We start from the raw sequence: 27940 nt of genomic DNA on the forward strand, positions 1-27940 counted from the left end.
GGGCCTGTGACACTTGCTGCTAGGGTCCTCTTCTCCTTAGATGACATCAAACTCCACAGTCATTCCATATCCTACCCAGCAAAGGTAGTTCCTGGGGTTATTCTTCTTTACGGCAGTCTAGTGCACAAATGCATCTTCCTCGGTATCATTCCTCTTGGTGAAACCATATCTGTTTCTTACACTGAAACATTTTGTTGACCCCAAAACCTTCCTTGCAATGACCTTTTCCCCATTGGCAGGCGCCGGCGCTGTCCGTGGTGCTGGGCTTGGTGCCGACAGCACCAAGGGCGGGGATGAGGGCGGTGGGGGCCGCTGGCGGCTGCTGGGCCGGGGACTTGCTGCTCTTAGCTCTGGTGACTGTGACTGGGGATGGCTGCAGCAGCTGCGATCATCTCGAGTATGATGGAAACCAGGCCAGCGGCAGGCCGTGGGGCTGCTCAGGGTTCCCCGCTGGCCGCGCCCTCCTGGACTTTCTTGACTGTGTGACTATATTCTTAATTTTTCCAGAGGACTTTTTGATGAGCCTTTAGAGCACTCTGTGAACTTCATTTTGGCTCATCAATGTGGCTGCAGGTACCGGGTAAGGAAAACCTTGGGTATGCATGGTTGGGGTGGGGACCAGAGTGGGGAGCAAGACACATTTTTATGATCAGTTAAATAAAAGTATTGATACTGGGTGGATCAAATCTTTATTCTAATTCTTTTTACATATTTTCCTTTTATACATGCACTGCAGTGCCCAAAAAAATGCCATATTAGGAGTGCTGAATTTTAATTTTTAATACAAAAATTACTTTTCTGTATTAAAAATGTGTTTGTATTAATTTTATGATCAATTTAGTCAGTTACTGGCAGCTGAAAAGCTACTTCAGAGAGGAGAGGCAGCTCAGCCCAGATTCCCTTTGGACACAGGCCCAGGAGCTTGCAGGCAGAGAATCAGCTCTGGGAGGCCCCAGAGAGAGTCTATGGTGAGCAGAATCCTTACCAGGTAGTCCCCAGGCACCTGGCGTATAGCGCCCTGCTTGCTCCTGTGCTCACCCACTTTCTGTCCTGCAGTCAGCAAGCTACTCTCTTCTGCCAAAGCCCAGCTCACTGGGGACACAAAGGTCTTCCCTACTAGTTGAGAAGAGCCAGAGAAACTCATCTCCCTTAAGGAAGGAGAGGAGAGAGAGAAATAGAAGTTTGGAGGGGCGGGACGCAGCCTTATTAATGCATATATGCTTTTCTTTGCTTCACTCTGGAGTTTGGAGATAGCGAGAGATGAAAAGAAAGAAAGGGAAACGGATATTATGAGGGGAAAATCCCACTAAGAATGAGATATTCTTAATAACCTAAAGAAATCCAGTTTTTTTTTCAGGTCATATCCTGCTTGTCCTTGGAATTCTTTAACCATCAGCTGTAGATTTAGACCGAGGAGGTTTATTCAATATTTAACGTATACTTAATGGTCATCTACTACATTCCAGACCCTTCTACACAACGGAGGGTTTGATAGTGAAAAAGAGACCAAACTCTTTGACCTTGTGGAGTTAACATCTAGTCAGGGAGACAGGAAAAACCAGTACCTAGAGCCTGCCAGTCACTGGTGAATGCTACACAGAAGAACAAGCATTAAATGATCTGGGAATGTGAGGGCAGGAGGGGGAGGATGGTGGCTATTCTAAGAATGATCAGGGAGGCCTCGGAGGCCAGATGATGTGGGCACAGGCCTGAACGGGGTGAGGGAGGGAGGGTTTCAAGGGAGTGGGTGGGTTTGCTTCTTGTAGCCCCTCTTCAGCCAAAAAGGAGCCTCCAGGGACCCCTAATCCAGGCTAGCCGGGAGGTACTGCTGTGCCGCAGCAAGAGCCTCTCTAACTTCCCAAATATCCACCCTGGTTGGAGGGAGATGATGATAAACATGTGAGGGCTAGAGGGGCTGCGAAGGCTCTGTGGAGGGCAAAGGCCACAAATACCAGGCCCGCGAGCTGAATTCATAACTGGGCACCAGCTCAAGTGTGAACCACCCTGGAAGGAACTGCTCTAATTTGCGAACCTTGAACCAAGCTGAGCCCTAAATTAGTCTTTTTTTTTTCCACTGAACTGAGCACTGAACCAAAGATTTTTCAAAACAGCAACACCTAGTAAGCCAGTTTGAACCAGAACCAAGCCTATTCATTTTCTAAAAGTATTGAACTGGAACAATATAGGAATATTAAAGTATCTTTCGAACTAAACCAGGATTGAACTGATCATTCACAAGTGCCCAGCTCGAGAAGAAAAGAAATTCTTTTTGGAGAGACAATTCTGCGTATATTAAATGTCTGCCTTGAGAGTCATTCCCTACCACAAAATTACACTGCCTTGTGATTTCTTTTTAAAATTTTAATCTTGGGCCTAATTATGACATTTAATTTTTCATTTGTACATTTCATTTGCCTACTCATTCCAATGTTCTTGATGATAGGAACCACATTTTGTATTGCCCGGAAATGTTAGCACAATTCCTGGGATACAATAGATGTGTAGGTGTATGTAGGGGAATGGGGTATAGGAGTGATTGGTGGCATGCAATGACCAAAGGCTTGAAATTTATTCTGCAGGCCAGAGGAAACTGTGGAAAGGATTCAAGCAGAGAGTGGCAAGATCAGATTTGAGTTTTAGATGGCACTGTGGGGAAGGGGTTAGGAATGGAGATTGGTTCAAAGTGTGTATTATAGTAATCTGGGTGAGAATCAATAAAAAGCAGTGGTATTGTGTGAGCCCCAGAGGCAGAAACTGCCTAGATTCCAATCCTAGCTTCACATGTCCTTGCTGTGTGACCTCAGGCAAGCCACACAACTTCTTCGTGCCTCACTCCCCTCCCCTGTGGAAGGTAGATGCTAATGATGGTTATTCCATCATTGTGTGTGAAATGTAGAGCACGTAGAATAGCACCTAGCACATAGTAAGTGCTCGAAAAAATTCGTTATTAATTTTCATTGATAGAGAAAGTAATTTTATATATATATGTATATATATATGGTAGCAGCAACAGGATTGGGTATGAGGGAGGAGAGAGAAGGAGAAGTTCATGATGAGTCTGCCATTTCTGATATGGGCAATTAGGTAGATGGTGGCCACGTGAATGTAGGCAATTTGGGAGAGGAATAAGGTTGTAAAGGAAAATTTTAAACATGTTGAGTGGAGGGTGCCTGCAACTCATCCACTTAGGGTTCTCCAGCAGATAGCGGACTGCATAGGTCTGGTTTTTAGCGGAGCACCACAAGCTATAGCTAGATACAGACATGAGAGTCATTTGCAGAGACCTAGGGTGTGTTGAAATCACCAGGAGAGAATGTCAAGTGAGCGGAGCAGAGGGACCATCAGAGAGGGTGGGGATTCCAAGTAGGGAATGATCAATAGTAATAAATACACCAAAAGCTTCCAATCAGCTAAAGACTGAAAGTATTTCCAGTGGCGATATGGCTTCATTGACTCCATAGCTAATGGGGTTTCTCTGGAGGGAGGGGAGCAGAAGGCAGGTTATGGGGGATGAGGAGCAGCTAGGATGTGAGGGAGTAGGGACAGCATGTATAGGCAGGTCTTTCAGGAACCTTGATTGTTAAGAGATGGGAGACAAGATACAGGTTTCTCACTGAGTTGCCTTCCCTAAATCAGGGTTTGGATTCACTGGCTAAACCAGGGGACCTTATAAAAATGGTCCAAGTCTTAATATGGCTGATGCCTCCACATCCTTCTGAGAAAGACCTTCTCCAGAACACCCTACCTCTCCTATCAACTAATGACGTGAACGCATTTATTGCCCATCTCTTCGCCAGTAAAATCCAGGATCCATGAAGGCAGCCATCTTTGCTGCCTTGTTCCTTCTGTTTTCTCATCACTCAGTAATGCCTGGTACTATTTGGCATCAATTCCTGTCACTCGCTGTGTCACTTTATCACACAAGGCTTCTATTATGGGACCCAGAGGAGAATTTTCCCTCAGGCCTTAATACCAGGCATGATTAGGCCTTCCCTGAGCAACCGAATTGTTTTCATCACACTGACACTACACCTTGTTTTATGTTTCCCTCTGATTATGCTTTTCTCTATGCTGTGGTCACAGAAATGGAGTCAAATTTCCATCCTATTTCTAGCAGATCATATAACATCCAGACATAGGTTTTTGTCTGAATTCATTCAACACACCACTAACTTTGAGCTTTTTTTTATCCTCATCTTATTTTCCATTTATCTGATTTCCTCCTTTCTTTATATTTGATGTTTGTTTTCCTTATCCAGAGTGCAATTTCCCAGGTTTCTTCAAATATTTTTTGTAATAAACTGAGGTTATATGTCAATAATGCGAAAAATAGGATGGTAAATAGGACTTGTGTGGAATTGGGTTTTGAGACAAAAGAGATGAAAAAGGGACGAGGCTGACTTTACAGGTAAAGGGAGCACGCTGAGGGGATAGGGGAGGTGGGGGTGTGATCCCCAGCCCCAGTGGGTTTCTAGGAGATTTCAGCTTTGTTGGAGACACATCAAAGACACTAGGAAGAGAGTAACATAACAAGGCCATAGAAGAGCATGTGCTGTCATGAATGGTTCAGGGGGTTGTATAGGGGTACCAAAGAGGAAGAGAGCATCATATATGCTGGCATGTTCTAGAAGGCTTCATGGAGGATTTTGGGCAAATTCAGCCTCAAAGAGGGAATAAGATCTAAATAGAGCAAGTGAACCTTACATTTGTCAAGAAAGAATTGAGTGTGACAGTGGCTTTTGGGGCAGGTGGCCAGAAATCTAGGTCCACCCTTGCTGGGAAGGAGGCACTAGCTGGAGTTTGGACGGCAGTGGAATGTTGAGGTTGCTTTGTAGACTTCAATTTGGAAGCCCCAAACTGTGGGGGTGTCTTTGCCAAGGTCATAACAGGATGGACTCCTCCTCTCTTGCTTGGCTGCTCGACTTGCCCTTACTGGCCAGGCTTTTCAGATAAGTGCATTCATTCTTGCCCATTCAGATCTGCTTTCTTCACTGACCTCGGCAGCAGAGAGGCCAGGCTTGATTGAAATTTCACTTAAGGTGCACAGAGCATCCCTTCCTTGCCGAACTCATCAGCCAGCAATAAATGGAACTTCTTGACAGTTTTAAATTTCCTGCCAGGGAGCAGCTGGTGAGTGTTCCTCTGGAGAAGCAGTCTTGGAGAAATTTTATCAGTAACTGGCTAGAGAAAGTATTTTCTACCTCTCCTCTCCTTTCCTTTCTTTAATCCCTCTCTTCTCACCCCTCTCTTCTCTTCCCCTTCTCACCCCTCCCCGTTTATCATCCCTGTCTTCTTCTAAGTCTTACCTATAAAGACTTTGCACTTCTTTAGTCCTTAGCCACTGAAAATTAATTTAGGGACAAGAGAAGGCCTTCTCTACACAGCCTTCTGAGTTACTCATTACCGTCTTTAAGATTCAAAGAGCAACCCTCTTTTTTCAAGGTTCTCTTAATGAGCCATTTCAGCATCGGACTTCCAATTTTCACCCCTGCCAGAAAACAGCCGCTGGGAAGGTCTGGGAAACCAGTCTCCCTTCCAGAGACTTGTAGCTATTGGGCTGCAGGAGCAATATAATTATTCCCCATTGGTGCTCTATGGAAGTGCAGATGGTGTACAAAGTCCTGATGCTGTTTTGCTTGCCTTTTTTTCACCCTTCGTGAAACATTTTGGTTTATGTCCCTTCATTTCAGAAAGCAAGGGTAAGGCCTGGCTCTGTGTATTTGGGTGAATATCAGAGTACAGTATCATAAATTTCCTGTATGGAACCTATAATTTCTTATTATTTACCTAGGCATGTGAAGACACCTGTTAGCCTCCAGCAGGAAAATGTGTTAATCACAGCTCCCTTTGCTGCTACAGGAAGTGCCTGGTCCCCTCCCAAAATAATAATCAGTCACCTTAAAACAAAGGCAACAGCCTGAAAAATAACCTGGTGATAATTTTATTAGTGATCCCCAACAAGGCAAATAAAACAGAAGTATAGATGTCATCTGGAGAAGAAGACCTTGGCTAAGCTCCACCATCCCTTTTACCAAACCTTTTTGTTTTCTCTCCAGTTCTCCTCGGCTCTGGGTCTGTTGGAGATTAGAAGTATTTCTGACATGCTGTGCAAATATATGCAAATTCATTGTGAGTTGTCATCAACTCCACTTTCCCCCATGTGGCTGGGCTGCCTGTGCAGTGCTGGGCTGCTGGCCTCCTGGAATCGCAGCAATATGGCCTGTGCACCCTGTGCCAGGAGCCATTAGCAGCCTTGATGAATCGGATTAGGGATCTCTGATGGCTCCATGGTGTCAGTGAGTGGTACCCGGGCTTCTAGGCTATGGAACAGCACAAAGCAATGTCAAAGGCAGAGGAAAAGATGCTGATTTCCACTGATTTTTAAAATATCCACTTGGTTTCCCAATTTTACTTTCATATATATGCAGCCACTGTAGAAATTTGCTATCATGACAGCAGTGATTATCTGATGATGTCCTTATACATGCATATCTTTTAGTGCTGGTCTTTTAAGTTGATTGCTGCTGAGATTTGCCAGAGGAGCACATCCTGATGTGTGTGTGGGCAGGCGTGTGGCTCTCTGTGTATAAACACATGCAGAGTGTGAGCCACACAAGGGTCAACATTACATTTGCATATTAATTCCAAATAACCAACATGTGACTCCTAAAATGGGCATCCTCAAGCAACGGGAAAATTGTCTTGATTTTCTTGAGATTGTTTTGGGTCCTCCCATCCTTTCCTTTAAGGTTTTTCCTATCTTCACTCACCCTCATTGGCCTGTTTGTAGGGGCCAATGAGAGAGGAAGAGTGGGTTCTGGGTGGGTAGGAGAAGCCAAAAGGAAAAGGTATGGGTAACTGGAAGATAATTTTAAGAACTTATGTGACTACCACCACCTTCAAATACAACTCTTCAATAGAGAGCAGAGGATTCTTTGCTAGATTCCATTCTGTTACCTCTCTTGCCCATATATCACCATGCAAACAGTACAAAGGTGAATGTTGGACTCACATAGGACTTTTATGTAATTGTTATAACGAATTAAGAGTCATAATTATTTCCCACTTTGGAACAAAGCCCTTTCTAACACCCTACTTATTATGCCATCACCTGGAGTGCATATGAATAAATTCCAGCTTCTACTCACCCTGAAGCTGCCCAAGGAAGAAGCAGCTCAAACAAATCTTAGCCCATGCATTTGGAGAAGCTGCCCTAATGACTCACTGATGGTTATTGAGAAACAGATGATCTCTGTGGATGTCTGAAAGAGAAGGGAGTGGTTTCAAGGGCTCAGCAGTCTCCAGAGAATATATTACCAAAGATTCCTCTATGACTGTGCCCTATTAAAATGTATGGAAAAACAACCTGGATTCTGGGTCCCTGTAAAAGGCTCCAACCTGCATTTATCATTGAATCTGCATCATCTTAGGCTTACACTTCAGTTATGATGACAATATGGGGCTTGACATTCTGTCATATTTTTGATATTTAACTGATGTATTTTTTTTAATTTTTAAATTTTATTATTTCAGTAGGTTTTTGGGGAACAGATAATGCTGGATTACATGAATAGGTGTTTTAGTGGTGCTTTCTGAGATTTTGGTACACTCATCACTCAAGCAGTGTACACTGTACCCACTGTGTAGTCTTTTACACCTTGCTGCCCCCAGCCCTTTACCCTGAGTCCCCAGAGCTTATCATTCTTACGCCTTCGCATCCTCATAGCTTAGCTTCCACTTATGAGTGAGAACGCACGATGTTTGGTTTTCCGTTCCTGAGCCACTTCACTGGATGGAGTCTCCAGTTACATCCAGGTTGCTGCAAATGCCATTAATTCATTCCTTTTTATGGACGAGTAGTATTCATGTATTTATATACCACATTTTCTTTATCCACTCATTGATGGGCATTTGGGTTCCATTTTTTTGCAGTTGTGAATTGTGCTGCTATAAACATGCGTGTGCAAGTATCTTTTTCATATAATGACTTCTTTTCCTCTGGGTAGATACCTAGTGGTGGGATTGCTGGATCAAACAGTTGTCCTACTTTTAGTTCTTTGAGGAATCTTCACACTGATTTCCATAGTAGTTGTACTAGTTTACATTCCCACAAGCAATGTACAAGTATTCCCTTTTCACTGCATCCCCACCAATACCTATTATTTTTTGATTATGGCCATTCTTGCAGGAGCAAGGTGTATCACATTGTGTTTTGATTTGCATTTCCCTGATAATTATTGATGCTGAGCATTTTTCCACATACTTAATGGCCATTCGTGTATCTTCTTTTGAGAATTGTGTGTTCATGTCTTTAGCCCACTTTTCAATGGGATTGTTCTTTTTTTTTTTTCTTACTGATTTGAGTTCTCTACAGGTTCTGGATATTAGTCCTTTGTCGGATGTATGGATTGTGAAGATTTTCTCCCACTCTGTGGGTTGTCTGTTAACTCTGCTGCTTATTTCTTTTGCTGAGCAGAACTTTTTAGTTTAATTAAATTCCATCTATTTATCTTTGTTTTTGTTGTATTTGCTTTTGGGTTCTTGGTCATGAAGGCTTTGCCTAAGCCAATGTCTGGAAGTGTTTTTCCTATGTTATCTTTTAGAATCTTTACGGTTTTAGGGTCTTAGATTTAAGTCTTTGATCCATCTTGAGTTGATTTTTATATGAAGTGAGAGATGAGGATCCAGTTTCATTCTTCTACATGTGGCTTGCCAATTATCCCAGCACCATTTGTTGAATAGGGTGTCTTTTCCCCACTTTATGTTTCTGTTTGCTTTGCCAAAAATCAGTCAGCTGTAAGCATTTGGCTTGATTTCTGGGTTCTGTTCCCTTGGTCTAGGTGCCTATTTTTATACCAGTTCCATGCTGTTTTGGTGACTATGGCCTTATAGTATAGTTTGAAGTTGGGGGGTGTGATGCCTCTAGATTTGTGTTTTTTTTTTTTGTTGTTGTTGTTTGTTTGTTTTTTGCTTAGTGTTGCTTTGACTATGCAGGCTCTTTTTTTATTCCGTATGAATTTTAGGTTTGTTTTTCTAGTTAAGAATGATGGTGGTATTTTGATAAGAATTGCATTGAATTTGTAGACTGCTTTTGGCAGAATGGTCATTTTCGCAATATTGATTCTACCCATCCAGGAGCATGGGATACGTTTCCATTTGTTTGTGTCGTCTATGATTTCTTTCAGCAGTGTTTTGTAGTTTTTCCTTGTTGAAGACTTTGATGTTCTTGATTAGATATATTCCTAAGTATTGTATTGTATTGTATTGTATTGTATTGTATTGTATTGTATTGTATTGTATTTATTTGCAGCTACTGTGAAAGGAGTTGAGTTCTTGATTTGATTCTCATCTTGGTCACTGTTGGTGTATAGCAGAGCTACTGATTTGTGTACATTAATTTTGTATCCTGAAACTTTGCTGAACTCATTTACAAGTTTTAGGAGCTTTTTGGATGAGTCTTTAGGGTTTTCTATGTATACGATCATATCATCAGCAAACAGCAACAGTTTGACTTGCTCTTTTCTGATTTGGATGCCCTTTAGTTCTTTCTCTTGTCTGATTGTTCTGGCTAGGACTTCCAGTACTATGCTGAGTAGAAGCAGTGAAAGTGGGCATCCTTGCCTTGTTCCTGTTCTTAGGGGGAATGCTTTCAACTCTTCCCTGTTCAGTATAATGTTAGCTGTGGGTTTGTCATAGATAACTTTTATTACCTTAAGGTATGTCCCTTCTATGCCGATTTTGCTGCAGGTTTTAATCATAAAGGGATGCTGGATTTTGTCAAATGCTTTTTCTGTATCTATTGAGATGATCACTTGGTATTTGTTTTTAATTCTGTTTATGTGGTGTATCACACTTATTGACTTACCTATGTTAAAACATCCCCACATCCCTGGTATGAAACCCACCTGATCATGGTGGATTATCTTTTTAATATGCTGTTGGGTTTGGTTTGCTAGTATTTTGTTGAGGATTTTTGCATCTGGGTTCATCAGGGATATTGGTCTGTATTTTTCTCTTTTTGTTATGTCCTTTCCTGATTTGGTATCAGAGTGATACTGGCTTCATAGAATGACTTAGGGAGGATTCCCTTTTTCCTCTATCTTTTGAAATAGTGTCAACAGGATTGGTACCAATTCTTCTTTGAATGTCTGATAGAATTCAGCTGTGATTCTATCTAGTCCTGGAATTTTTTTGTTGGCAATTTTTTAATAACCCTTTCAATCTCACTGCTTGTCATTGCTCTGTTCAGAGATTCTATATCTTCCTGGTTAAATCTAAGAGGGTTGTATACTTCTAGAAATTTATCCATCTCCTCTAGGTCTTCTAGTTTATGTGCATAAAGGTGTTCATAGTAGCCTTGAATAATCTTTTGTATTTCTGTGGTATCAGTTGTAATATCTCTTGTTTTATTTCTAATTGAGCTTATTTGGATCTTCTCTCTTCCTTTCTTGGCTATTCTTGCTAATGGTCTATTAATTTTACTTACTTTTTAAAGAACCAAGTTTTTGTTTCATTTATCTTTTGTATTTTTTTTTTTTTTTTTTTTTTTGGTTTCAGTTTCATTTAGTTCTACTCTGATATTTGTTATTTCTTTTCTTCTGCTGGGTTTGGGTTTGGATTGTTCTTGTTTCTCCAGTTCTGTGTGGTGTGGCTTAGATTGTCTATTTGTGCTCTTTCAGACTTTGATGTAGGCATTTAATGCTATGAACTTTCCTCTTAGCATGGTTTTTGCTGTATTCCAGAGGTTTTGTCATTATTATTGTTCAGTTCAAAGAATTTTTAACTTTTCATCTTGATTTCATTGTTGACCCAATGAGCATTCAGGAGCAGGTTATTTAATTTCCATGTATTTGCATTCTTTTGAGGGTTCCTTTTAGAGTTGATTTTCAATTTTATTTCACTGTGGTCTGAGAGAGTACTTGATATAATTTTGATTTTTTAAAATTTAGTGAGACTTGTTTTGCGGGCTATCATATGGTCTATCTTGTAGAATGTTCCATGTGCTAATGAATAGAATATATATTCTGCAGTTGTTGTGGAATATTCTGTAAACATCTATTAAGTCCATTTGTTGTAGGTTATAGACTTAAGTCCATTGTTTAAGTCCATTGTTTCTTTGTTGACTTTCTGTCTTGATGACCTGTCTAGTGCTGTCAGTGGAGCATTAAAGTCCCTTACTGTTATTATGTTGCTATCTGTCTCATTTCTCAGGTCCAGTAGTAATTGTTTTATAAATTTGGGATCACCAGTGTTAGGTGCATATATATTTAGAATTGTGATATTTTCCTGTTGGATTAGTCCTTTTATCACTATGTAATGTCCCTCTTTGTCTTTTTAAACTGCTGTTGCTTTAAAGTTTGTTTGATCTAATATAAGGATCGCTACTCCTGCTCACTTTTGGTGTCTATTTGCATGGAATATCTTTTCCCACACTTTTACCTTAAGTTGATGTGAGTACTTATATGTTAGGTGAACCTCCTGAAGACAGCAGAAACTTGCTTGGTGAATTCTTATTCATTCTGCCATCTTGTATCTTTTAAGTGGAGCATTTAGGCCATTTACATTCAATGTTAATATTGAGATGTGAGGTACTATTCCATTCATTGTGCTATTTGTTGCCTGAATACCTTATTTTTTCATTGTGTTATTGTTATATAGGTCCTGTGAGATTTATGCTTTAAGAAGGTTCTATTTTGATATATTTTGAGGATATGCTTCAAGATTTAGAGCTCCTTTTAGCAGTTCTTGTAGTGTTGGCTTGGTAGTGGCAAATTCTCTCAGCGTTTGTTTGTTTGGAAAAGACTGGATCTTTCCTTCATTTAGGAAGCTTAGTTTTGATGGATACAAAACTTAGCTGATAATTGTTTTGTTTTGGAGGCTAAAAATAGGACCCCAATCCCTTCTAGCTTGTAGGGCTGATAAATCTGCTGTTAATCTGATAGATTTTCCCTTATAGGTAACCTGATGCTTTTGTGTCATAACTCTTGAGATTCTTTTTCTCGTCTTGACTTTAGATAACCTGATGACTATGTACATAGGTGATGATCTCTTTGCAGTGAATTTCCCAGGTGTTCTTTGGGCATCTTATATTTGGATATCTGGATCTCTAGCAAGGCTGGGGAAGTTTTTCTCAATTATTCCCTCAAATATGTTTTCCGAACTTTTAGATTTCTCTTCTTCTTTGGGAACACCAATTATTCTTAGGTTTGGACATTTAACATAGTTCCAAACTTCTTGGAGGCTTTGTTCATTTTTAAAAATTCTTTGTCTTTGATGCATTGGGTTAATTCAAAAGCCTTGTCTTCGAGCTCTTAAGTTCTTTCTTCTGCTTGTCCAGTACTGCTGCTGAGATTTTCTAGTGCATTTTTTATTTCTCTAAGTGTGTCCTTGATTTCCAGAAGTTGTGATTGTTTTTTACTTATGCTCTCTGTTTCACTGAAGAATTTTTATTTCACATCCTGTATCATGTTTTTGATTTATTTAAGTTGTACTTCATCCTTCTCTGGTGCCTCCTTGATTAGATTAATACTTGACCTTCTGAATTATTCTTCTGGCAAATCAGAGATTTTGTCTTGGTTTGGATCCATTGCTGGTGAGCTGGTCTGATCTTTTGGGGGTGTTAAAGAAGGTTGTTTTGTCATATTACCAGAATTGTTTTTCTGGTTCCTTCTCTTTTGGGTAGCCTATGTCAGAAGGAATATCTTGGATTCAAGGGCTGCTGTTCAGATTCTTTTGTCCCAAGGAGTGCTACTTTGATGTGGTGTTCTCCCCCTTCCTCTAGGAATGGGGCTTCCTGAGAGCTGAACTGTAGTGATTGTTTTTGCTCTTCTGGGTCTAGCCACCTAGTAGAGCTACTGGGCTCCTGGCTGGTACTGGGGAATGTCAGCAAAGAGTCCTGTGATATGACTCGTCTTCAGGTCTTCCAGTCGTGGATACCAGCACCTGCTTTGGTGGAGGTAGCAGGGGAATAAAGTGGACTCTGTGTGAGTCCTTGGTTGTTTTATTTAGTGCACTGGTTTTGTGTTGGTTGGCCTCTGGCCAGGAGGTGGCACTTTTAAGAGTGCATCAACTGCAGTTCTACAGAGAGGATGCAAACTCGCCCTTGGAACAGGTTTCTCAGGTAGAGGGAAGGGCCACAGAACTCCCAAGAGATTATGACCTTTGTCTTTGGCTACCAGAGTTGGTAGAGAAAGATCACCAGCTGGGGGAAGGGATAGGCATTTCTGAGCTTAGCCTCTCCCAAGGCAGGGCTTTCTGTGGCTGCTGTGGGGGATGGGGGTGTGGTTCCCATTCCAGTGGAGTTATATTCCCAGGCAGATTATGGCTGCCTCTGCTGAGTCATACAGGTCACCAGGGAACTGGAGGAAAGCTAGCTGTCATAGGCCTCACCCTGCTCCAAGCAGCCTGTAGTCCTAATGGCCTCATTCCCTCCATGCTCCCCCAACAGCACTGAGTCTATTTCCAGGCAGCTGATGACCAGGGCTGAGAACTTGCACCAGACCATGAGCTTCCCTATTGAGAAAGCAAGTTGACTCAGTTTTTGGCATCTCAGGGAGCCTGCAGGGGTAATCCAGTTTCCTCAAAGCATCTGTGGATTCTCTCAGCTTTCCCGGTATGTTCCTGCAGTAGTTTTTGGAGCAAATGTTCACCCTGTGAGTCTCCACATGCTACTCTGTCTGTCCAAGCAGGAGCTGCAAGCTAGTGTTGCTTCCTATCATATCTATGACTTTTTAGCAATTGAAAGTCTAAAGCCATCATTCATCTCCTCTTGCCATGATATCTAAATATAAATATGTATTTCATATGTCTCCTAACTGGCAAGAAATGCCCCTCAGTGGAACTTTAGTTTCTATCACCTTTGAAAGAAGGAACAAGCCACTGCCAAAAGGTGATCACTGGACCTCTTGGGCCCCGGTTCTAGAAGCTCTGGATAGTGACTGCCTGTCGTTGGGGTACCCAAAATCTCTTTGTCCTTAAAGTTCTCAGAGAGAACATATATCCTAGCTAGTTCTGAGCTGTTCTTCCTGTGGACGCCCTTCAATCACCTCTTCAGGGAAGAGCCTTTCTCTCCCAGCTGTCCCACAAAGAGACTCTCCTCAGACTGACTTATGATTCTCTCACACTTCTCAATTTTAGCTCCTACTAGTGGCATTTTATGTGGCATATTTTGTGTTTGCACATAAAATAGAATTCAAGCAAAGACTTGAAAGAATTAATAACCATCTGGCAACTCTGTCACACCCATAAAATCCTAGTGTAATTTAAAAATATATATAGTTTTTGAATTCATTTGTTGAAATGTTTAATGTTTTCTTGGTATAAAAGAACAACAATGAGGTGCTCTAAAAATGCTCCAAAGTGAATTGTATACACGACCTATTCTATATTTGAAGTTAGATTACTTCAGCACACCTTTCCACATTTGTTGGAAATCTGTTCACATTTGGTGGAAATCTATCCGGCTGCTTTCATGTGATATGCTAATAAATAGGCATGTGCCTTAGTCCATTTTCTGTTGCCTATAACAAAATACCTAAAACTGGATAATTAAGAAAGAAAAGGAATTCATTTCTTACAGTTATGGAGGCTGAGAAACTCAAGGTAGAGGGGCTGCATCTGGTGAGCACCTTCTTGTTAGTAGGGACTCTGCTGAGTTCTGCAGTAGGACAGGGCATCACAATGCTGAAAGGCTGAGTCTGCTAGCTTAGGTCTCTCTTCATCTTCTTTTTTTCTTAATTAAAAAATTTATTAATACATAATATGTGTACATACTTATGGGGTACATGTGATAGTTTGTTGCATGCATAGAATGTGTAATGATCAAGTCAGGATATTTAGGGTGCCCACCACCTGGGGAAGTTATCACTTCTATGTGTTGTAAACATTTCAAATTCTCTCTTCTAGCTATTTAAAAATATACAACACATTGTTAACTATATTCACCCTACTCTACTTTCCACCATTAGAACTTAGTCCGCCTATCTAACTGTATGTTTGTACTAATTAACCAAGCCCTTTTTATCCCCTTTACCCACCCCACACACCCTTCCCAGCTCCTGGTATCTATCTTTCTACTCTCTACATTCATAGGATTCACCTTTATAGCTCCTACAAGTGAGTGGGAATATGTAATATTTGTCTTTCTATGCCTGACTTATTTCACTTAGTATAAAGAACTCCAGTTCTATCCATGTTGCTGAAAATTATATCATGTCATTCTTTTTATGGCCATATAGTAATCCATTGTGTATATATGTCACATTTTAAAAAATCCATTCATCCATTGATGGACACTTAGGCTAATTCCATATCTTGACTATTGCGAATTGTGCTGCAATAAACATGGGGGTCAAGTATCTTTTTGATACACCACCTTCTATTCCTTTGGATAAACACCAAGGAGTGGGATTGATGGATCATATGGTAGTTCTAATTTTAGTTTTTTGAGAAATCTCCACACTGTATTCTACAATGATGGTACTAATTTACATTCCTAGCAACAGTGTATCAGCTCCCTTTTCTCTGTATCCTTGCCAGATGAGACTTGGGTAGGGACACAGCCAAACCATATCAGCCCTAAATTCTTTGCCCAGACCAATGTCCTAAAGTGTTTCTCCTATTTTTTTTTTTTCTAGCAGGAGAAAAATCCCTAAATACTGCTTATTGTATAACCCAAAGATATCCACTTGATAGTTTCAGGTCTTGCATTTAAGCCTTTAATCTATCTTGAGTTGATTTTTTTCTCTTCTGATAAAGCCACCAGTCCCACTCCCATGATAACTCATTAATTCATGAATCCACAAATGGATTAATCCACTTATGAGGGCAGAGCCGTTATGATCCAATCACCTCTTAAGGCCCCACCTCTCAATACTATCACATTGGGAGTTCAATTTCAACATGAATTTTGGAGGGGACAACATTCAAACCATAGCAGCATATAATTAGGAAATAATTTTATTTCTATATAGACATGAGATATAATGAATAAGGCATAATACTAGGTAGTGCTCAGCGAAATATGAAAAGGTGGGGCAAACTACAGTATTCTATATTTGGTAAGGCCTTAAAAGAGATAGAAGAAGTCTTAAAAATAAGTAGGTAAGCCCCTGTCCTGCTACGTAGTGGGGCATAGGTTTCATTAGTGATGGGTAACATTTATGAGTGCTTACTGATGTCAGTACTGCTCTGAGCATTTCACTTGTGTTTTCTTCCTTGTTTTAAGTATACATACTAAAGATTGAAAAAGATAAGAATTTGCCCCATTAGATAGCACAGCTAAAAAGTCCCAAGACTAGGGTTTGAACCTCAGGAGTCTACATTGCAATTCTGATCACTACCTGGAGCTAGGTCAAATTTCACAGGTTAAAGGCATGGTCCCCCACAAAGCTGACCTCACCCCAGATATCAGCTGCAAGCTCAAGAAGGTCGCAGACTACCCATACCTCTGACAAACTGAATTTGAGTGTTCCCATGACCTCCTCAGCTTTGGCAATTCACTAGAACAACTCAGAGAACTTAGGAAAGCACTATACTTATTATTACAGTTTTTACTATAAGTGATGCAAATCAGGACCAGACAAAAGAAGAGAAGCACAGGGCAAAGGAGAGTCCCAAACATGATTATCTTTGGAACATGTCACCCTCCCAGCACAATTAACAAAGAATCTCCAGTGAGCTTCAGTGTTCACAGTCTTTATTGCAGTTTCATTATGTAGGCATGGTTGGTTGAATCATTGGCCATGTGACTGAATTCAATCTCTAGCCCCGAAATTCTTCTGTGATAACATATGGTTCAAAGCCCCAACCCTCTAGTCACATGGCTGGTCTTTCCAGCAGGGCAGACCCCAATCTATAAACTCTCTAGGGACTTACCTGAGTCACCTCATTATCATAAACTCAGATGTGGTCTGAGGGTCCACTTGGAATAACGAAGACACTCCTACTACTTGGGAAATTCCAGTGGTTTAGAGGCTCCCACACAGGAGCCAGGGACAAAGGCCAGACAAATTCTTTATTATACAACACAGTCACCCTGGTGGTAAGGGAACTTGAGTCTCATCAAAGGACTTCAGAAGACTCTCAACCCCTTTCTCTCCTGAGGCCCAACATTGAACACTAAGCTCTACAGTAAGGCTCCTGAAGGAACATAGACTTCTGTTTCTGAGGTCTTGCCTGAGCTCCAGCTGGGTGGGTTAGTAGAAGGGCTGCCCTCCGAGAAATGGAGACTAAATGCTGAGGGTCCTCAGAAGTTTCCTAACAAGAGGGTGCAGATTTGCTCTGCAAAGACTGGAAGCCACCTATTTGGACAGCAAACACCTCCATGCATTGAAATGACTAACAAGCCAGAGGAGCCTTTCCTAGAGGTGGAGGACAGCATCTTGTTAAGTGTACCAAAAATCATATCTGTAAATCAGCTGCCATTTAAAGCAGTTAGCAGTCACTTACCACCATGGGCAATGAGCCTATGCTGGGCTGACAACTGCCATCAGCCACAGGGAGCCTCAGAGAGGCTCCTGGTTCACCATTTCACAGACGGAAACATTGGTGAAGGGGTATGGGTCACAGATGGCCTGGGACAGAGAAATGCCTGCTCCAACCTTATGTTCCCAGTTGTCCACCAGTCCATACATGTTGGACTAGGAGACTCAGAACTTGTAGGGTATAGAACTCTGGGTGCTTGGACTACTCATTAAATTCACAAGCTCTTTGGTCTCCCAGAAGAGGGAAGCAGATACAGGGTGCGGAGTCGCATGGAAATCCAGAGTGGCCAGGCTGCGCTGAAGGGAGACGGGCAACAGAAACTGCTGGGGTGGGTCCGAGAGCTGGGAAACCAGAGAAAAGTGTTTCCTGAAGCTTTACTAATCATTCCTTCTCCCCAGCATGACTTATCCCCTCTCACCTGCAGGCCTTAGCCTGACAGACCAGTATGCAATCAGTCTCTCCCTCTACCCATAGGGAGTGGATAATAATCAGCTCAATATATGTTGCCTGGGTTTCAGGAAATAAAAGCACATTTCTGATTGTTCAAAATAATATATGAGCATTAGAGAGAAAATAGAGAGATGCACAGAGCAGGACAAAATCCCTAAATACTGCTTATTCTATAACCCAAAGATAACCACTTGATAAATTTGGTATTTCTCCATCTGAGACCAATGCTAACCTAATCCCAAATATCATATAGACAGTCACACACACAGACACTCACTCACTCACCCACTCGCACATGTCCCTCACTCTCCGGTTGCTCCTTGTCTGAAGTTAGGAACTGTGAATACATTCAAACATGGAGACATACTTATAAGTAGTATTTGAATAACTACATTTTCAATCCTCAAAAAATTTTTAAAACAAAACTTGGATAGTTGTGACCTTGTGTAAATTCCTTAACTGCTCTGACTTTCAGGTTACTCATCTATGAATAGGTATAATGACCCCTGCCTCACAGAACTGGCTATTAGAAGGTCTCAAAGAGACAAAAGCCCTGAGGCACTGGCATTGTGCATGGTGCAGCAGGGACCCAGGCACCATTATTTCTCCCTCTCTGACTCGTTCCTCTCTAGCTCCAATAGGTCATCCCAGCCCCACCTTGACTCACCTGTCTGCAAGCATCTGCTCATGGTCCTGAAGCACCTAGATGGAGAATTCATGGGTAAAGCTCAGAGAGGAGAGGACCGTGTGTGGCTGGTGGGAGAGGGGCTCTTGGAAGCCATTTGCCATGGATGCAGATGGCACAAAGAAGGGGAGGAGAGAGGCATTTCCCAACCAGTAACTTTAATATTTTCAAATCCATATATCTCTAACTACGACTGAGATGCTCAATGGAGCCATTGGCATGGATCAAATGCATGAGCTAGTGGTTGAGTGGGTTGGTCATAACATTTGTAAGCATAGTCCTGACAGGCTACTTGAATTTTGACTCCTTGCAAGTTAAGCACTGGGATGGTTTTCGTGAAGCAGGTTCACTGGGTGCTGGTTACCTACTTGTCTGTGTCCAGTGAGACAGAACACTCACACACAAGACCTGAAGTGGGCTTATTATTTGCAGGCAGGCAGCAAGAGATCACAGAAGCCTAGGATGTAATTTGAGCCAGTCTCCCCAGGCTCAGGAAAGCTGTCTAGGGCTGCTAGTCTCATCTGCTCATGCCCCACCTGTACCACAGCTGAGGGACCCCAGAAAGCAGCCTGCCCTCAGTTTTATACTTTGGGGCTATTGGAATCACTGGGATAAAGTGTTGAAGGACATACTATTTTTCAGGGTTGGGGGCAGGCTGGAACAGAGCCTGGACTATTCCAGCCAGTTCCTCCCTATTTAAGTTTGTTGCAATCTTAGCACAGTTTCCAAGTGTTCTTGAGAATCACAATTGAGAAAGGGGGAGAACTGGTTTGGTCTAAGGCCACCCAGAGAATAGTCCTGCAATTTTGACTGCTGTATGGAGTTCAGCTCTTTTTGTTCATGGTTCTATTTTGTTTACTTTAACGCCATAATAGATCTGATAAAATGGATAAGGGACATTGATGTTATAATATACGAAATGAATGAGGAGCATAAACTTGATGACAATTCTTCAAACATGCCTCAAGATGATCTTTACCTGATTGTATGTTGCATTTATTTGCTTACCACCTGTACATAGTATATAAGGATAGCTCCTGAACTCCCAAAGGCAGTGTTAAAAAGAGAAAGTAGAATGATGATTATAACCAATCTGATTTTTCATTTATCCAGATTAAAGGGTTTCTTTATCCAAAATGTATTATTTGCAGACATACCAAAAAGGAAAAAATAAAAGCCTAAAGCATAAACATTTTCTATCTCATCTAAAAGGAAAAACACACAAAATATAAAAATTAATGAGTTTCCTTTTAAAGTGAACATTGCAAGAATTCCCAGCATCCCATCATGAAGCAAGTTTGCCTGTTTCTGATGCACCAGCATTTAGTTAAACTTCAATCTGCATTTTAATATAGATTCAGTCCCCAAACCAAACCTGATATTTTTTAACACTTTGGAATTTATTGCCAACAAATCATGTTTTTCTAACATAATTAATCTAAAGTAAATTAAACTGTGTGCTTCACTTGGCAAATGGAAATAAGTAAAAATCTGACTACATATTATGAATATTATTAAATACAATTAAAAATAAAATTTATAATACGTTCTTCAATAATACAGTAATCTGAATGAAATATTTTAAGCTTGAAATCAGTTCTGTGTGATATTCTAAACAAAAGTGACAAAATGGTTTTTAAAATTCCAAAGGCAGTTGGTAAGATCATATGTTAGTGTGAGTAGGGTTCACGAATCAAAAAGTGTAGTGCTGAGGGAGAACTCTCACTCTTTGGACAAGCTTGTGGTGTGGCTAATCAGAGAAGTGTTATATTTGCTAGAGAAGGTGATTTTTTCTAAAGTAGCTATGTGAGGGTGCAGGACCATTTGCTGTCTTGGTAAATAACAGTAAACACTGACTTAATATGTACTATGTGCCAGGCATTATTGATTAGGCATCTATTGGTGTTAGCTATTTAACCCTACCAACCACTCTGTGAGGCAGGCATTGTTACTAATATCATCCCCATTTTACAGATGAGGAAACCGAGAGCCAAAGTCCAAGCAAAGCGATGACTCAAGTCCAGGCTATCTGACTCCAGACTCTATACATTGAACCACCGTGCTATGTGCTTATTGCAAAGTGCATGAACTCATGGTTGGCTTCTCATAATCCGTGGGTTTGTCATTGTTCCTCACCCTCACCCCCAGTCCCCAATCCCCAGACGAACACCTTGTCATTGCCAGGTGAGAGAAGCTGATCCTGTGTTCACCTGGGGGCTCCCTTTTTCCTCTTCCAAGGGTGTTAGGCTGTAAATTGTCTCTCTGTCAGTCTAGGGCTAAGAGTAAAACTCGGGGTAATTATGTGTTTCTTCATTCTTGCCTCTGTGGTGGTGTACATGTAAACTTGGTAGGAGCTGCTGAACTGTAAGTAAACCTAAGGCATATGGATTATTAGGGAGGTATTGAAGCATTTGCTGGAAGAATAGGCCCAGTTAACCAGAATTGGCTCACCACACATCCCCAGGTCAGTCGTGAGGAAAGTTTAAGGGATGCTGAAAGAGATACTCATGGAGAGATGAGGGCACCAAAAAGGATAAGGGGGGGGCGTACAGCCCCCTTCTCTCTGGCACCCTAATGGCCTCCAGACGCTCGTAGTCCTCTCCACAAGGGTGTGTTCTGGGTGTGCTTGGTTACAGTTTGTCCTTGTGGAACTACCTCAGGCAGATTAGAGGTTGGGGATTCCAGTTTCAGAATCAGGTTGGAATCCTCCTTCTACTCTTTATCGGCTGTGTGACCTCGGGAGAGTTACCTCATCTCCCTGAGCCTCTGTGATCTCATCTGTACCAGGGACTTAACAATAGTTTTCACCTAATGGAGTTGTTGTAAAGATTGAATGAGAATAAAGTACACACTAGTGCCTGGCTCAGAGTAATTACATAGAGCGCAGTCATACATTTATGCATACTGCATTTAGAAGCTTGCTGTCACTCCCAATACATGGATACTTTTACAGTACACACATGTATTCATGCATATTTCAAGTATTTCTTATTTTTTATCCCTCTGGATGGCTGGGAAACTTAGACTTGCCAATTAATATTTTCATTCTTTATTGCTGCATAACAACTACCCCAAAACATAGTGGCTTAAAGCATCCATTATTTTGTTATCTTTCATGATTCTGTGGGTTGACTGGGCTTAGCTGGGCAGTTCTTCTGCTCCCATATGAAGTCAGCTTGGGCTGTAATCACCTGGGGATTCACCTGGGCTCCTGGGCCGGTTCTGTTCAAGATGGCTCAATCACACAGCTACACTACATGTGGCCTCCATGTGACACGTGGTTGGGTTCCAGGACGATGGGTCCCAGGGGTGACCATTCCAAAAGTCCCAGGTAGAAGTTGCAAGACTTCTTATGGCCTAGCCCCGGAAGTAGGACAGCAACATTTCCACAGCACTGCTCAAGAAAACCACTAAAGCCAGTGCAGAATCAACAGTCTGCACCCTGTCTCTACTAAAAATACAAAAAATTAGCCGGGGGAGGTGGTGGGCACCTGTAGTCCCAGCTACTCAGGAGGCTGAGGCAGGAGAATGGCGTGAACCCAGGAGGCAGAGTTTGCAGTGAGCTGAGATTGCGCCACTGCACTCCAGCCTGGGCGACAGAGCGAGACTCCGTCTCAAAAAAAAAAAGAGTCTGTGTATTCCACCTCTAGATATCTGGAGTAGCAGGTGTGTCCAGGGAAGGAATTAATGGCGGCAGCTTGGGAAGTCTGTCTACTATGTACACTACACTGACATATGCAGAAGTGCACATGTACTGTTTTGTTATTTTTGCTTTCTCTCTTCTCCCTGGATGGCTGGGAAACTAAGTCTTGTCAATTAACATCTTTGTCTCTTCCAGCTTAAGAGTATCCTTTCAGTTTGAATATTCAAACTGAATTTCTTTTTTTAGATGGGGTCACTCTGGCCCCCTGAGTGGGAGTGCAGTGATGCATTCACACCTCACGGCAGCCTTGACTTTCTGAGGGTTAAGGTGATCCTTCCACCTCAGCCTCCTGAGTAGCTGGGACTATAGGCGTGCACCACCATGCCCAGCTGATACTTTGTATTTTTTGTAGGGGTGGGCTTTTGCCATATTGCCCAGGCTGGTGAATATTCAATTTAATCTAAGTTAAATTATCTAACAGAGCTGGTTTGAATAGCTTCTTTTGGATGACCTGCAGTCCACCTTCCCTCTTTTCTTTTCAAGATAGCCTCTGGGGATGCCCTGATGTCCTGTGGCAGCAGGCGGGTGGGTGATACGAGGATGGGGGTTGGTCTGCTCTCCCAGTTTTCCAGTAGAGAAAGGCTGGGCCAGATCTGTGACTATTGAGGCAGCACTGGTGCATCTGGCCTTAGGGGATGGAGTGGGACCCAATTCTGGAATCCCTAGCCCAGGCCATTTGGTTTTGATCTTGACATCTCCACCGATACAGACCTTTGTCCTGTCTCTCCATGTACCCCTACTGTGGCATATCAGAGCTCTTGGGTCTGTGTTCTACCTGTCCTTCCCCACTGCCTGCCACTGTACACCCTCCCCGTTGCTCCCACACCAAGTTGGACCCCTTGGCCGGTGTTCTCCAAGGATATCTGGAGCAAGGGATGGTCTGGAGGGTCACAGGCTCTCCCGTGTTGAGCTGAATTTATCTACATCTTTCCCACCTTACCCCTCCTTGAGGTGTGGCTCGCAGATCATTGGTACCTGCCTGATTTCTTCTCTCTAGCTCTGTCCCCCTCTGCCACTTACAGTCCCCAGCCCATTGGAACAGTTGTCAGGCTTTGCGGGCTCCTTGCAGGATGTGCCTCTGCCCTGCAACAGCTCTGCTTAGAGCCTAGCAGGCACAGGTGGAAGGTGCACCCTCTCTACACCGTGGAAGAGATAATGATTACATCCTCTGGACTTGGCCCTATATATATTAAATAAATACCAGAGAAATCTAGAAAACTTCCTTGGCAATGTCTAGCAGTCAAGATTCATGTCTCTTAAAAAAAACTTTTTAAAAAGCCTATTTTGGTAACAACTTGAACAATCCCTTTTTCTCTCTGAGTTCTTGTTTTAACAATCTTAATACTCTAGCCCTATTACCAATAACCTCTCCCATGGTCACCCTACCAGGCAGAGTATCTGCCTCTGGTTGACATGGAAGACAATTCTTTTGAGGAAATGCACAGTGAAAAACACAGTAATATATTTCCAACAAAACAAAACAAACCTCAAGTTCCCTAACTAGTAGCTACAATTGTGATGACCATTGTCCCCACCCAGGTCATTCATTTATTGGTGGCAGGGGCCGGTTCTGGTTACTTTGATGTTAACCTGCCATGTGACTTTAGCAAGTCACCAGTGGGAGGTGGCATTCTGCCAAGGTTTCCACCACATCTCTAAGGCCCCTTCCAGCCTAAGGCTCCTTCTAGTGACAACCTGTGGACAGTGGGTGAGCAAATGCAAGCTGCTGACCAGCTGACGCTGAGCAGATCTCTTAGTTATTGACTGACCATTTATCCAACCAAGGCTTCCAAGGGCTGGAACATTGTCTTGTTCATCACTGTATCCCCCGTGGCTAAAACAGGGCCTGGAGAATAGTGTATATTCAATAAATAAATATTAATTAGATATTGAGTGACTGCTGACTCCTTCCCACTGGTCCTCCCCAGACACCTGTCCCATGTGTGACATTTGTCAGGTATCAGAATGCAATATCCCCAAATATGGTACCTTGGCATACTGATTTAAGGTGAAGAAAATTGAGAAGATCACAGAAGCAATAAGGTCACTCTGATCTTCTTCCTGCTTCTTCTCTCCTGAAGTGGGTCGTAGAGACTAGAATTCCCCTTGCCCTTTCTTCCTTAAAGCAACTCATAAAACCTAGGAATGTCACTCTCTGACCTTCTCCCTCCTTTCTCCCTGAAGACTTTCGTAAAACAGGTGTCCTGCTATATACCTAGAGGGAAGGAATGTCACACAGAGGCCAAGAAGAATCGGACTAAACAGGGCTTGCTAAGTTCCTCCCTGTTTATTATCATTAAGTCATAACCTTTTGTCCTCTGATTGTATTTCTGCATGACTGTCCCTAAAAATACATGGTTTTCCCTAGGTCTTTGGGTCTTCATTTCTGAAGCTTCCCATGTCATTTTCTCCTGTTAATCTGTCTCCTGTTATAGGAGTCCTAGCCATCAGCCTTGCAATGAGTGAGGAAAAGATTTTACTTTTTCTCCTCTATCCTTTGTTTCTACTTTCTGGGTCCTGGCAAGCCCATGAAGGCTGATGTCTGTGCCCACATCTTGCTCACCAGGCTTTTGAGGGAGAGAAATTCTCAGTGTCCTTGGCCACTCTTTACTGGCTTTCATAGTGAGATGTGTACCTCGTCAGAGCTGAGGGGGTGCCTCTGAGGAAGGTGGCTAATTCAGAGCTTCTCATCAGACAACAGGTCTCTAGGAATGAGGAGCAGGCCCTCCTCAGTCATTGGGAGCAGCAAGATTCCTAGAATGGGATAGAATGGTCCACAATACGGAATATGCACTCTAGGCTGGTGGTTCACCTCAGGAGGTGGCCTTGGGTGTTCAATACAGGACAGGGAAGTGCCAAAAATGATAGAGGGTGTCTTGGAGGTTGGGGTGCATATAGCTGACATTTCCTATTCTTAATATCTCCCAGCACAAAGCAAAGAACATACAATGTCAGTGGGGGCTCACCTGAGGCCTGTTAGTTCAGAAGTTCTCTGCATTTTTCAGCCAGCCACACTCTGATAACCTTCAGGAAAGGTATTCTCCCATCTGTACCTACAGTTACCTCCTAGGTAAAGCCAAGCTGAGTCATGGGTGATTTGCTCCCTGCTTACAGCTGGAACCCTCTTCCTTCTTCCACTGGCCTGTGATGGGCCAACATTACAGAACCTTAACACTCACTGAGATACCTAGTGCAGCACCTAGCACAGGTGGGCATTTGGGGGAATGTTTGTGGAATGAATGAATGAAAGAAAGGGCAAGAGGGAGGATGAATGAGAGGGAGGAAGAGAAGTAAAGGAAAGAGAAAGGAATGGAGAAAGAGTATTTCATATTGGTGATACCAGTGCTCATTTAGAAGTCTCTAAATTTTTGTAATAGCAAAAGATTAAAAATAACACTGATGTCCATCTGTAGGGTCCTGGCTAATTAACTAACTATATAATAAGATAAAATGCAGCGATTTTTTTTTAAAAAGTGGACACTTTTCAGGTATTGGTATGAAGAAATTTTCAAGGTACTAAATGTAAAAAGCAAAGTCACTCTGTATGTGTGTTTAGGGGTGTGTATGTGTATGTGTGTGTATTAGGCTACTTCTGTGTCAAAACCGAGAGGAAAAATAAGAATATCGTATATATTTACATGGGTCATATAAACAAACTGTGAAAGAGTGTACAGGACCCTAATAAAAATAGGTACCATTTTGGGGAAGGTTAGTTGGGGGAAGGAAAGGAGGAAGAGACAGGAAGAAAACTTTTCACTAGCTCTTTAAAATGGTTGTACCTGGAAATATATTACTCTTGTCAAGGTTGTAGTTTAAGTCCCTCAAGTCAAGGGAGCATTCTGGTTGAATTTCCTCTATCTAGTGCCCTGCGAAGCATGTGACTAGAGCTCTCCTTTGATCATGGCAAAATTGATTTGATAATAGAATCTGATCTTTCTCATTTTAGCCAAATCTAGCTCATCTGAACCATTGCCCTCCGGTTATAAGGGAGGAAAGAGAGAATGACTCAGCTCAAAGAAAATGCTTAGATATGGATACAGCCTGCTACTTCTCATGGTGAATTATGTTATTGATCTCCAAATTTGTGAACAGTTTTTACCTATACAAAGTATTCAGTTTTGTAAATAACCGTTTTTAACCACTGAAAGAATTGGTAAAATTCAGGAATGGTTACCTCTTGCCAGGATTCTTGGAAAGATGGAAAATCGGAAACAAGCATCTGTTTCACTGCTTTTTATACATTTATGTTTCTATCTTTGAACAAGTATCTACTGAACACCTATTATGGGTGAAGCTTAGATAAAGAAAGTCAGAAACATATGTGGGTATATTGAAACCATTGACATTTCCACAGGGGCTTTTTTTCCTTTTTTGTTATGTTTGGGGGGAATGGTTAATTATCATTGCACTATAAATGTATTGGCATAACAAGTGGCTTATATTCTTCACTTTAATAACAATCTAATTTCCTGAGTCATAATAATAAGGCTTTAACATATTAGCTCAGTGAAGACTTGGTCAATGTCTTTACTGAGAAAAATATGTTATGACCTAGCACATTATACCATCCATTATAATGTTCTTGGTCAATAATCATAATTTTATTATAATTGTTGAAAGCTAGGGTTTCCCCTCTGTGCAGAATGTTGTAAAGACAGATGCATGAGATTGTGAAGGATCAAGGTGTCATCCATAATAGCACATTCAGCTGGATTTATGTCCCTCTCCAATTAGAGGACAATCAATCTCAAATTAATTTAGCTCACGGCTGCTAATGAGCAACAGCAAAATCAGCTCACTATAAAAATTGTTATTGAATTGTATTTTCTCCAACTTGATGAATGTCTATGCACTGCGAGTAATGTGTGTTTGAGGTCTGGTGGTGAGACCTTGAGGGTTGCCTCATCCACCCCTGTTCATGGGCTCTGTGACAGCTCCGTTCCCTGGTGTACCAACATTTAATGAGCTGTTAGAGGTCCACAGAGATGGACTTCCTCTGTTAACTGAGCCTTGACAGTTGCTTTTGAGTGAATTTTCTGGTCTAAACTGCTGATATAAATATAATGCTAACCACATACATAATATAAAGTTTTCTAGTAGCCACATTTTAAAAAGTGAAAAAGAAATAGGTGACATTAACTTTAATGTATTTCATTTAACTCAATGCAATGTATCCAAACTATTATTTCAATGTGTAAACAATATAAAAATATTAATGCAATAGTTTTCATTCTTTCTGTTTTGTAGTAAGTCTTCAAAATCCAGCATGTATTTTACATTTATGGTCCATCCCCAGTACTCTAGCCTCCTTTCAAATGAACAATAGCCACATGGGGCTGGTGGCTTCCACATGGGACAGGATGGGTCTAGACTGCATTTCTTCATTTATAACAAAGCTGCATTTCCCTCTTTGGAGTTTGTAGGTTGAGGCAAGGTGAGCACAGGCTTTGGTTGCTCAATGATGATAAAGAACATGCACAACCTATAAGCAGGAGAAGATACTACATTTTCATCTTTACTGTGAGTCTTGCAAGTCATTGGCAAATTTACAATCTCTATGAATTGGCTTATGGTCCCTGTCACCATCCACCTCACACACTAATAAAGGCAGAATGATC

General features: G+C 41.7%; 1 protein-coding gene and 1 long non-coding RNA gene across 2 annotated transcripts in view; both read left to right on the forward strand.

Annotated features, from left to right (window-relative positions):
• Positions 1–27940, forward strand: part of GPR39 (G protein-coupled receptor 39) — a 228932-nt gene that overhangs the window by 75734 nt on the left and 125258 nt on the right. The gene's annotated exons all lie outside the window — the stretch shown is intronic.
• On the forward strand, positions 24–27746 carry LOC134735561 (uncharacterized). The gene is made up of 3 exons (XR_010118760.1): positions 24–84; positions 26269–26378; positions 27570–27746. It is a non-coding gene; the product is annotated as an uncharacterized lncRNA (long non-coding RNA).

Source organism: Symphalangus syndactylus, chromosome 22, assembly GCF_028878055.3.
Source record: "Symphalangus syndactylus isolate Jambi chromosome 22, NHGRI_mSymSyn1-v2.1_pri, whole genome shotgun sequence".
NCBI lineage: Eukaryota > Metazoa > Chordata > Mammalia > Primates > Hylobatidae > Symphalangus > Symphalangus syndactylus.